This window comes from Ambystoma mexicanum, chromosome 10 (assembly GCF_040938575.1).
Source record: "Ambystoma mexicanum isolate Mex_15411 chromosome 10, UKY_AmexF1_1, whole genome shotgun sequence".
NCBI classification, from domain to species: Eukaryota; Metazoa; Chordata; class Amphibia; order Caudata; family Ambystomatidae; genus Ambystoma; species Ambystoma mexicanum.
Genome location: NC_090932.1, coordinates 326,111,899 through 326,124,280, shown reverse-complemented (window position 1 = coordinate 326,124,280; position 12,382 = coordinate 326,111,899).

Genomic DNA, 12,382 nt, shown 5'->3' with positions numbered 1-12,382 from the left:
GGCAGATCTCCTCAAATTCTGGAAAGCTCCTCAAGACTTCCCTGTACACCTCCTCCTTCCCACCTCCCTCCTCTGCTAATTCCACAGTTGCTGAGATTGGTGACCAGGGCCCTTGTGTCCTTTTGGGCTCTGACCTCCCACACCCAATCACCTTCAGCTTCCACCCTCTCCCAGCACTTACCTGGCACCCAATGGCCTATGCCAGTGTGTGTCTGCACGTACTACTTCTTTATTGTCCTGCACTTACCTATGTATTAGCAGAAGACCACTCCGTAGCACTTCCTTCACTGGGCACTTGCACCGGCTGCTCACTCACGGGCACGGGCAACCCTAGCACTTACCCCCACTCCCTCGTCCCCTCTCCTCCCCCTGCACTTGCACGCTCTGAATTCTCACGGGGCCTAGTAGGTCCTTCTTTATCCTTCAGTGCTTTTCATTGTTTTTTGTTTTCTTCAATCCCATGTTCCCTCCCTGTTTCCCTGAAACACAATTTACTTGCTGTATAAGCGCCTTACAAATGCACAATAAAATAAAATAAAAATAAAAATAAAAACCCGCTCTCAGCTTGTAGCGGAGGAAACTTACTATCAATTCTGGAGTACATTATTTTATTCCTTTTCTTATTAGTAAGCACAAGGCCAAGGTAAACAGTGTCAGTTACCATTTCTATGGGAGTCTGGTAAATATAACAGTTAACTGAATTCATATAAACCTTCAACCAAGATATATACACAACTGCATTTTCTTTACATTAATATTTAATTTGTTTGACCCATATCCTTCTATGGCAGTCAATGAATTTTGGAAATCAATTGGGGAATGGTGACATATAATTAAATATTCCACATATGAAAGCCAAGTCAGAGGTTTTAAAGCTATTCTTAGGGGGGAAATAAATTATTTACATAAGATAAAGCATTTAGTAGGTCAGGCAAATGTAAGTTAAACAGCCTGGGGGCTAAAATACAACCTTGCTTAGTGACCATATCTTTTAACTTCTAAGTTAAGTTGTAATTTGACAACTGCATTATTATGCAACTAGATAATCAAATTCAAAAATCCCTCAGCAAGACCCCATTTATATATTTTCTGCCACTACAGCTGCTGATATACTTTATGAAATGCAGCTGCAGCTGTCAGGGTATGCTGCCAAAACTGGAGAACCTTGCAGAACAAAATTCACATATCTCAAGCACTGCAAGAATCAAACAACTTTTAAACAGTGTCTGACAGAGCTTTGGCCTGTAGTTTTCTGGGTTATCACGCCAGCCTTTTTTTTTTTTTTTTTTTATAGATGGGTATGATATTAGAATGTGCCAAGGTATTAGGGAGTGTGGATTCAGAGATGACTCGGGCATATAGAGCATATATGACCTCGGACCAGAGGATTGGATCTGCCTTTAATGCAATTTCCGCCAAAAAAGTTGGCCCAAGTGCTCTAGAGTGTTTGAGGCCTGTAATTATATTTTGTATTAATCGACTCCCTAAATTGAGAGTTTATGCAAATCTATCCAATAATCACCCTTTCCAGGCTTAGTTAATATGGTAGTTGTTTGATCTAACCAAATATGTGTAGGGAAAGGATTAGTTGCTCTCCCTTGAGTATGTCATCCGTAGTAGCTAGTTTAGGCCAAAAAATCACTGTTTACTTAATTTTTTATAGGCTATAACCCGGTCCTTAAATCTTTGCTTTGAGAATTTACATAGCAAAATTCATCTCTATTATACTTGTTACCTGTCTCAGTTCTTCTGGTAAAACCCAGCAATAACAGTGCCAAAAGCAATGAATACTTGCTAAGATCATCTGAGAAAAGCTGGCAGGGGCAAGCGAAAGGTCGAACTCATTCATAGTCTACTGAGATGGAGTCATATAAAGTTTAATCATTTCTGTCATATATTAGATGTTTTTAGAAGAGCAGAAGATTTCCTCCTTTAATTACCACTACCGTGCCTAAATTATTTATTCAGCTCACTTGATCCTTTTATACATTCTATGCAGCAGATCAAGGACCATGGTTACTTGATCTCATGGTATTAATTAAAACAGGTGTGATCCTAATATATAGGCCAATGGAAATAAGTATATAATTCAATGGCGTTTTTCTAGATCCTTTTGTCCATGTCCACCTGCCTGCTATGTGCATCCTACTTTTAAAGATTATTATAAACTAGTTGTTCTCGACATAACATATGCCGTTCTAGCATATCTTAAAGGTTATTAATGAAATATCATTGTACTTTTATTTATTTATTTACTTATGTATTTCATTGTAAACACAATTAACAATCTCGTTATTCTCAGATACAACACTTAATGAGCCAAATGATTGAACTCTTGAGAGAGCAACATATAGTTGCCCATGAGTGAATACAGGTTTCGGAAGGTATAGGCACATTCTGTCAAAAGTTTGCCCCTGTGACTTATTAATGGTAATTGAAAAGGCTAAACGTATAGCAAAGTGTCTTCTTTTGAATTTGAAAGGCATATTTATATCGATGGAATGAGACGTATGTGCGGTATAAGAACAGTATCTAAGTTAAATCCATTGGTTACACGGGACTCTGTGATGTGTCTTTGTAGATGCGTAGTTGTCAACCTTGTTCCCTTGCAGAGTGTCCATTGCAGGGACCCTGTGATGGCGTAAGATTGCGTAGTTGCATAATTACAGCTAAAAATTACAGCAGCTACTTACAGTTTTAGCTCGTGAGAAGGCATTCGTCCTACAGCTTTTCGCTCTTTAGCGATTAAAACGTTGAGCTGGCAATTAACTGTTCATTTACACTGCTACCAGTGTGCCCTGTGCGACTTGAGGTGGGGTTGGAAACAAATAACTTAAAATTATTCCAAATGTTTGCAATAGTGGAATGTGACGGTGACTGCGTAGAACCATGTTCATTGTGTTCGTTAAAATGATAGCTGTTGTTGAAGTGGAATGGCACACAAAGGTGCAGTTTACCATTTGGACAGAAAAGGGCAACCTAACACTGATAAATTGCATCAGCTGAGTACAGAAACATAGCTAAGTGTGTTATATATACATAGATGCCAGTCAAAAAAGAACGCTGCCCACATTCTACCCTCAGCATTTCCTCTTTTATGTAACAATTGGGACTCAATTAACTATAAACTTGGAGCATTAATCAAGTCTTCAGGGGGCAATGCTAGATCAGGACACCTGGCATTGAAATCACCAACTGCCACAATATAAATATCTACTGAATTATCCAAATACAATTCTAATAAATTTGAAACAGTTGTTGAAGTCTCCAGTTTCCAACACACTTTTTCTGGGCTGTAGACATTTACTACCGACCAAAAGTTCATAATTACGTTGGTCACTCATGTTAGTGTAGAGGAGCAGCCAAATGCCTCTGCAGGAAGTCCTGCCCCTATTCTTCCTATATGCTGGAAACCCGAAATTGCGACATGCGATATACCAGTAAAAGTGCCTATATCACAAGAAGCTGTTGAGACAAAGTATCCAGTGAGAAAACCCTTTGTGATATATCCCCGAAAAGGATGATGTCTCCTGGAAGAGATGCTAGAGGAAGTGTGAAAACATGAAAAGAAGAAGCTGGTGACGTCACGAGAAATTAGTGTGACGGACTAAGAAGAATGACCAGAGAAGCGAATCCAAAATAAAGAATCGAAAAGACCTTTGTGTGCGGAATGAAGATTGCACGTGTGAAGTAGCATTGCAGAAATTGAAAGTGATTTTATAACTGTACAGACGCCGTAACGCAAGTAGACTAAGTAATCATAAGGCTGTCTATATGTAGTGAATAGACTGCAGGCGGTGCCGCCAATATTACACGGCCACAGTAGTGGCCGTGTAGTTATGGTTAAGTTGCTGTTTCCATAGGAAGAGCACTTTTTGGGCGGCTTATAACTCTGCTCCCCCTGGACAAATCCTCACCAAACTTTGCAAAAAAAAGTATATGGGCCACATTGATTTTTTTTCGCAAAGTTTGGTGATGTTTGGTCCAGGAGGGGAAAAGTTATAGGGGGGATCCCAAAACGTCTTTTTTCCCATAGACTGAATGGGGGAAAAACTTTGCACATGCCTACAGCCCAAACCGCTGGGTGGATTTCCACCAAATTTGCGGCAGGGGCAGGAGCTCGGTCCGGAAAAATTAGTGATATCTATGTTCGCTCCGCGGTCACACTTCCCTGTTCACTCCGCGGACAAGATACCTATTGGCTAATCCGTAGCGTCATGTCCTCAGATATGTGACGCGTTCACTGATTGGATGTTGAACAGTGTGAAGTGCGTCAGATTGTTTCGCTGCGCCCGCCATCTTTCATTTGTGTTTTGGTGTACGCTGACATCGCTGCTAACACATATAAAACAACACAAGATTGCACTTGTTAAACTTATGAAATACTGTCTCGGAAGCTGAGGGTTAATGAGGCTGGGCGAGTACAGGCGAAGAATTACTGTGTCCGTGTTACAATGTATTTAAAATAATATTGCAGTCAGACTGGTGTCCTAGAGTTTGAAATCTGAGGCAGCCACCTGCAGTGTTTGATGGAAACATCGGGTCTGGAAGTATATGGGAGTACCACTTCTCATGAATGCGCTGAGGCATGTTGTTGAAAAGTCAGAAAGTATTTGCATCCTGAGAGAAGGTCACTTGCTTTGGTTTTTTGGTTGTGAGCTCAGTCGGCCAACGCATCCGACTGAACCCGTAAGGGTCAATTGTTTTTTGACCTTGAGCGAAAGGGAATATTCAGTAAGAATGCAGGAAGTGAAAGTTTGCAAAAAATACCATTTGATAAGGTTATGTATTCAAAACGTTTGTAAGGCACATGTAATATCAGTTCATGAAGATTCTTTGGTGCAACTACATCGCTGTCTGAGTTTCACAAAGACAATGGAGATGGTGAATATCGTGTAAGTTTACTTTTGATGACTCTACAACGGACTGACATTTAATTTTGTATTACCAGAACATTATTTTTGGCAATGTAACTGATATACTATCTTTCTGTGTAGTTGTCATTTATTTTTTTGCTCATGGAGAGTGCAGATTCTCTGCGTTTGGGTTTTGATACGTTTTTTCTGTTATGTTTTCCGAACAGCTACATCATGCCTTACTGTGATTGCCATGGGTTCCAGATGCCAAGTGATGGTTTTTTTGCACGCCAGATGCATGTACTCATGACCGGCTGCCTAACCGTCACTATTTTCTGGGTTGATCGCGCAGGACCCATTTGCCTTTATGCTGTAGTGGCCATTAGGAGTAACATAACATCTTTTATGGTGGTGTAGGCGGAAGTTCATGCCGACGTCTCGGAAATCACTGTGCAACCGAGGCGGTTGCTTTATCGAAAACGAATACTTTGTGTATGGGAAAAGAACAACGTGTGCCTCACGATTAACATTTTGATGACGACCGAAGAAACAAAGTTACTATTTGAATGAAAATGGGTATAGTCCGATGGTCTTGGACAGTTTATTGTGAAATAAAAGTACTTTACAAATTCTGCAATGTTAATGTTTTCTTTTAAAAACCAGTTTATTATTTCAAAATGTGTCGTGCTATGTTGTACGTCGCTGTGTGTTTATTTTCAGGTTCTGCATCACGGCATGTAGGTGCTTATGGGCGCATTTGGCTACGCTGGACAGGAACGTCATCCAGAAAGGTGTAGAATATCATTAGGGTTCGTTATGTGACGAGATGTGGGAGTGTTTTTCGTATTAGACAAGTGTTGTAATGTAGTTAAAAGCATAGTGGTATATGTTTACTGACTGAGGGGTAGGCTGTAGCCACGGGGAGTGGGCAGAATGTCGGGGTCATGGTATAAGGTCATGATCCGCACAATGTGGCTTCTGGCCATGACGAGAAGGGAGAAAAGATAGGATAACTGTAGGTATGTCCACCTGGACAAGAGAAGAAGGGAAGAAAAAAGTGCTCGTGGTAAACTGTTAACAGGGTTTCCTTTTTGTTTTTTGCAGGCTGTCATGGAAAGCGAAGAGAGGCCCTGTATGGAGCAACCGCCTTCCCTTTCTATGGTGGCCATCTTGGAAAAGGATTTTGTTTTTGAATCCGGAATGCTGTGGCGTCCCGGATTAGGATGCAAAATCCTCTTTTTTAGTAGCACGGGTTACTGCTTTGGAAATCTAGATTGTTAAGGGCATTCATCCCCCATTTTAGGGGTGGAGGGGGGGGTAATGATCTAGAGATCGCGTTATGTACTCTTGCGTCGATTGGGCTGATAACTTGGCCTGCTGGCCCTTTATTCACTGTTCCAGTCCCTGGAACGGAGGACAAACGCTACAATATTCCCATTAGCATAACACAAACTGCAAATGGAAATGTTGGAAAATCTCATTGCATCTATGTACTTTACTGACAAATATAAAGTAGATGGAATCTATGCAATATTTTTTTATTTATATTTTTAAACTGTGAAAGGTGGTTCTTAAAGGAACATTTAATTTGTTAACGGATGGCTTTTTTTTGGAAGGACAGCTAAGAAGGAAAGTTGCGGACGGAAATGAGCAAAGAGGAACCAAACAGTAATATGGAGGGGTAGGTGGATGGGGGAAAATGTTGTGCGTGTGTTATTTGTAAGGTAGGGGCAGTGTTTCTCATGCTCATTTATTACAGCAGTGGTGGTGTTTCTTGGGGAGGAGGGATGGCCTTAGCTCATGTCGTTTTCAGATGAATAGTACTTTTGCTAAAAGTATTTACTGTGTACTACATTGTTAATGGCTGAGTATGAATAGGTGTTGGAGCTGTGCAAGGGAAAAGTTGAAGTTGCAAGTTCCTACATCAGTCAAAAATGTAGTTCCACACTGTCCATGAGGCATAGATCTTATTGTTAAATGGATGGTCTAGTAAAAATTTTTATTTAAAAAATAGATAGGCCACATTAAAAAAAAAATACTAGCATTCTCCGTTTTAAAACTTCCTATGTAAAATTTTGAGCTATTCAAGCTCAAAATTCGAAAAAGCAAGCACAGGGGCGCAGCCATTTTGTGAAATGGAGGCCCTCCTTTGCTGGCTTTTGCTTTTGCGGCACTAATAAAGGAAAAGCCAGCCAGCTGTAGTAAACAAAGGCTACCGCTGGGTGGCTTTCCCTTCATTAGTGCTGTAGGCGGAGGACGGGGACCGGAGACCAGAGCAGGAAAGCTGCAGCTGAATCTCGGTAAGTGCTATTTATTTTTTTTACAAAAAATAAGCACTAGCTGCGTTTTTTTTTCTAAGTTTTCCAGGCTGGAGGATCCCGGAAAACTTAGAAATAAAACCGCAGCTTTAAAAACGTTGTATTTATTATTGCGGTCGCTTTTGAAGCGACCGCAAACATAAATACAACGTTATTGTGTTGGAAAACGCTGCGGTTGGCACCTTCCAGGTTGCCGCTCTTTTCCCCACTTAGCAAGCCCCGCCCACCTGGTGCCTTCCTGCTTGCCGCTCTGTTTCCCTACTTAAGGAGCCCTCGAGCCTCTTTTCCTTTGCAGATGGGGAGCAGGTGCAAGTGGATCTAGGTCACCTGAACGGAATATGACCTTTCAAATGTCATGAATCATCCTGAAGCGTGTGGGGAAGGAATCATAATTACTTCTTTACACCACCTTTTGTTGGCGGTAAGTGGCGGTATATAAGTAGCTGGGGAACAAAAAATATAATGAAGCGAGGTAAGTATGTGCTTACAGTGACCATGTGGGTTGAGATGAAAAAATGTCCTGTGGAACGTACCAGACTGTAAATCTGCAGTCTTCTGTCAGCGTCCTGCAAGGTGCTGGGCGTGTGCATGTGCCCTGAGGCTTCCCTGTACGTGAGTTGCCTAGGCAACGGAACTACTTTTGTCTACTCGTAGACGCGATGCGTGCAGTAATCACACGACGAGAAAGGTGGGTGTGCTAATCGGAGCACTGAATACATATGCGGAGCCCGAAGGCTTCCCTGTAAGTCCGTTGCCTAGCAACTAGACTCAATTGGTATGATTGCAGCCGCATCACATGAGGATGTCACCTGGCGCGGATGCTGCTATATATATAAATAAGTGTAATTGAAAAATGTTATTAAATTATTAAAATGACCGTTCTGGATACCCTGAGAATGCTGGTAGACTTGGAGTGGTGTAGAATAAACTTACGGGATCAAAAAAGTATCGAAAAAATATAGACATAAAAGAAATACTCATTTGCATACGTGAGAAGTAAATAATGCATGACAGTTATCAAAATATACCAGTTATTTTTGTACAAATAGATTTAAAAAATCTGAATAAAGAATGACACTGGATAACCACAGTACCCAGGTGGTGTCGCTGTGGGCGGCGCCTTGGGTCCCAGATGGTAGTCCGGGAAAGGAGACTGTTGAGTTTATAACTTGAAATCTAATGGCATCACTAGCCTGTGTATTGATAAACATGATATCTTGATAATTAATCACTTGTAACACCTCCTTTGCACAATATAGTATGGTGTGTATAATTCACATTGTATGATAAACTGAATGATAAGGTAGCTAAATACATCATAATGTTCAGATAAAACAATGGAAATTGATCTCTTCATTGAGACCATTAGGAGTCAGGCACCTCAATTTATCGATCCAGAATGTTTCTCTTCTGTTGAGTCTTTGACCAACATCTTCGTGTGTATTGTTTGTGGTCAGTACCTCTAAGATAAGGAATCTTATTTGAGTTAAGTTGTGACCTTCATTAATCCAGTGGCGAGCCACTGCCGAATTCATATTCCCATTGCGAATGCAAGAGCGGTGCTCATTCCATTGCGCTTTAGCAGTTCTTGTTGTTTGCCCCACGTAATACTTACCACAGGGGCGTTTAATTCCATAAATAATGTTGGCACTATCACAGGTACCATATGTTTTCAAAAGGATTTTCTTGCCTGTACGAGGATAAAATATTGTGTGGCCTTTAATCACAAAATTACAATTGGTACAATGTAAGCATGGGTAAGTTCCAGTTCGTTGAGTTATGGGTTCTTTCACTGGTGGTCTTGTTCTAATAAGTTCATCCTGTAGATTTCGGCTTCTTTGATATGCAAAAACCGGAAATTCATCAAATAGATTCTGTACTCTGATATCGTTTTTAAAAATACCCAAGTGTTTTTTGGTGGTGTTTTTAATTTTGTTGCTTTGAACAGAGAATTTCAAAACATAAACTGGCGATTTAAGTTCTCTTTTGGTTTTCTGAGTGCTTGCTATAAGACTTTCTCGGTCCCAAATGTTCACTCTATTGGTAGCAGAATCAAGATACTCTCTTCTGTATCCTCTTGCCAGGAACTTCTCCTTCATTTCAGTCTGTTGTTGAAGATAATCATCGGGGTCGCTGACAATTCTTTTGACTCGAAGTAATTGACTGTATGGTAAATTTTTTAGTAAGATGGGTTGGTGGAAGCTTAAACGATGCAACAAATTGTTGCGATCTGTGGGTTTGCGAAAAAGAGTAGTTTTGTAGCCTGTTGTATGCTTTTCAATTTGAACATCAAGGAATGTGATTTTAATGTAGGATGTTTCTTTGGTGAATTGAATTATTCTGTCAATGCTGTTAAGGTATTCAAAAAAGGTGTTAAATTCAGATTCGGTCCCTGACCAAATCACAAAAATGTCATCGATATACCGTAACCAAAGTGCGATATTTTTGCTCCATTCGTTCTTGTTGAGTACGTGATCCATCTCGTATTTATACATAAAGCAATTTGCATAGGAGGTGCCATGGTGGCCCCCATCGATGTACCTGAAATTTGTAAGAAAAACTGATCTTTGTACTGGAAATATGAGTTTTCAGCTATGAATTGTAGAAGGGTAATAATTAATTATTTTTTTTGCTTGAATGTCCGATGCTTGAAGTAGTATCCATTTAGCTGATTCCATGCCAAGGTTGTGGGATATGGACGTGTATAGGCTTTTAACGTCAATGGTGAACATCAGATGGTCTGGATAGTAAGTTAAATTGTTCAATTTCTGTAGAAAGTGCGTGGTATCCCGGATGTAGGTATCTGTGGTTTGTATTAATGGTTGTAGAAAGAAGTCTATGTAAACACCTAATGGGTGGTTGATACTGTGCATACCTGCCACGATTGGCCTTCCAGGTGGTTTAATTAGATCTTTATGAATTTTGGGAATGGTATAAAAGTTTGGTATCCTCGGGTGTGGATTATTAAGATACTTGTGTGTATGTTCATTGATCCAATCAAGTTCCATGGCTTTATCCAATAGTACTTCCAAATTGTGTTTGATGGACACTGTGGGGTCAGAAGCTAATTGGGCATAGATTGTGCGATCTTGAAGTTGTCTTGTGCATTCTGCCTCGTAGTCAGTAGTATCCATAATGACCAATGCACCCCCTTTGTCAGCCAGGCGGATCGTAATGTTCTTGTTGCTGTAAAGGTTCCTGATTAATTGCATTTCATGGGGTTTGAGATTCTTGTGTGGTGGAGTTTTGTAGCTTATTCTTTCAAGGTCTCTGGTGACCAGCTTTTGAAATATGTCGATGGATGGTACCGTGATAGGAGGTATAAAGCCGCTTTTAGCTCGGAATTCTTTATAGTCAGGACCTTTGGTAGTTGATCTTTCTTGGGTGTCTAATTCATCAAAGAAAACCCCAATTTCGAGTTTCCTGACAAACCTATTAAGTTCAATCTTAGTATCAAATAGAGTGGTTCCATATGTGGGCACAAAACTGAGTCCCTTTTGTAATGTTTCCTCTTCTGTTTTAGTAAGCATTCTTTTTGAAATGTTAATCACTAGGTTTTCCTTAGTTGTAGTCTTGTTTCTGGTTTATTTTTTTGATTTCCTCTTCCCCCTACGCCTAGGCAACTCACGTACAGGGAAGCCTCGGGCTACATGCACGCGCCCCCGGAACCTTGCAGGATGCTGACAGAAGACTGCAGCTTTACAGTCTGGTACGTTCCACACAACATTTTTTCATCTCAACCCACATGGTCACAATAAGCACATACTTACCTTACTTTATTATATTTTTTGTTCGCCAGCTACTTATATAGCGCCATTATCCACAATTGGTATGTTACCATTTTACAAATGGCATATTTTCCCATGTTTTTGATAAATGTGTTATGTCTATCTTTTTACAAATGACATATTCTCCTGTGTTTTTGATAAATGTTGTATTCAGTATTTGACTCGCCCTGATGAAGGAGATTTCCTCCGAAATGCATTAGCAAATGAAGTCTATACTTAAGGATGATTAGACTGCTTCCTCACCAAGAAATCATTAGTGACAATTTTTTGAAAACTTACCTTTTGGATAAACATTGGATTTAAAGCAGTAAGGAACAGTGTCATTTGTGATGTTTTTTTCTAAATGTGTAGTGATCTGCTCCCAATTTAGTAATCAACAACTTAACATTTAAAACAAAAGACTTTGAAGATATCCTCCCAGTTGGGATCAAAAGGAGAGCAAAAGCGTGGCTTGGTTTATTACTAAGCCTTCTTGTATGCATATATTTGGAGTCAGGGTGTCTCCAGACTCTTCGCTGTCAGCTCCCAAGAAGATTGTTTTGCAAATGCACAAGTCAGTGAATTTGATCGAAACTCTTCAGTTTTTTCTACAGTGATTATGTTGAAGTGGTGCCCACTTATTTTGTCTTTTCTTCCATTTAATTAAGGTAACACATCGTACGATGGATGAGATGGAGAATAACTATCACACCAAACAAGAAGACTCACTCAGGAAGTTGGCAAAATGTTCTGTTTTAATATCAGTCATCTGAAACAGGGAGTACAACAGACATCAACGGACATCCCACAGCACAATCTCAACACATTTCATAAAGATTACACTTTTCTAGCGTAAACTCATCATACGTGACGTCATACTACGTGGCAAATTACAAAACCTACGGGGGATTGTGGTTGGTTCAAGGGGAACATCTAAGTATACTTTCTATCTGGGATAGGATTGTGATTGGGTCTCTATAGTCAGGTTGGCAATTTATGCCCTCTCTTAGTGCAAGTCATAGTGCAAGTCATAGTGCAAGTCATAGTGCAAGTCATCCTTGACAGTGATTAGAAACACAGCACCTCCTTGGCTCTCAAACTATAAGGCCCTTTGTTATATGGCTTTCTACAATTGGTTGGCATGCTTGTGTCCTTCTCTAGCAGCACGCAAACTGGTACCCCCGATGCTGGTGGGTGAACCTGACCATACCTCCCCACCCAATTAGCCCATCATCTCTCATCACTCATGCCATCTGCCATTCAGATTGTCTTTGAACTTGACCTCTCGTCTCTGGGAATATAAGGGAGTGTGAGCACGTTCTTATCAAGGTTCAGCCTTGCATGCCCACGTCTATTCTCATCTTGAACTCACATGATCAGAGACCGTTAATCGGCCCATTTTGTAGCATTTTATTGTCTTAAATGAAGAACTTGGCTCTCA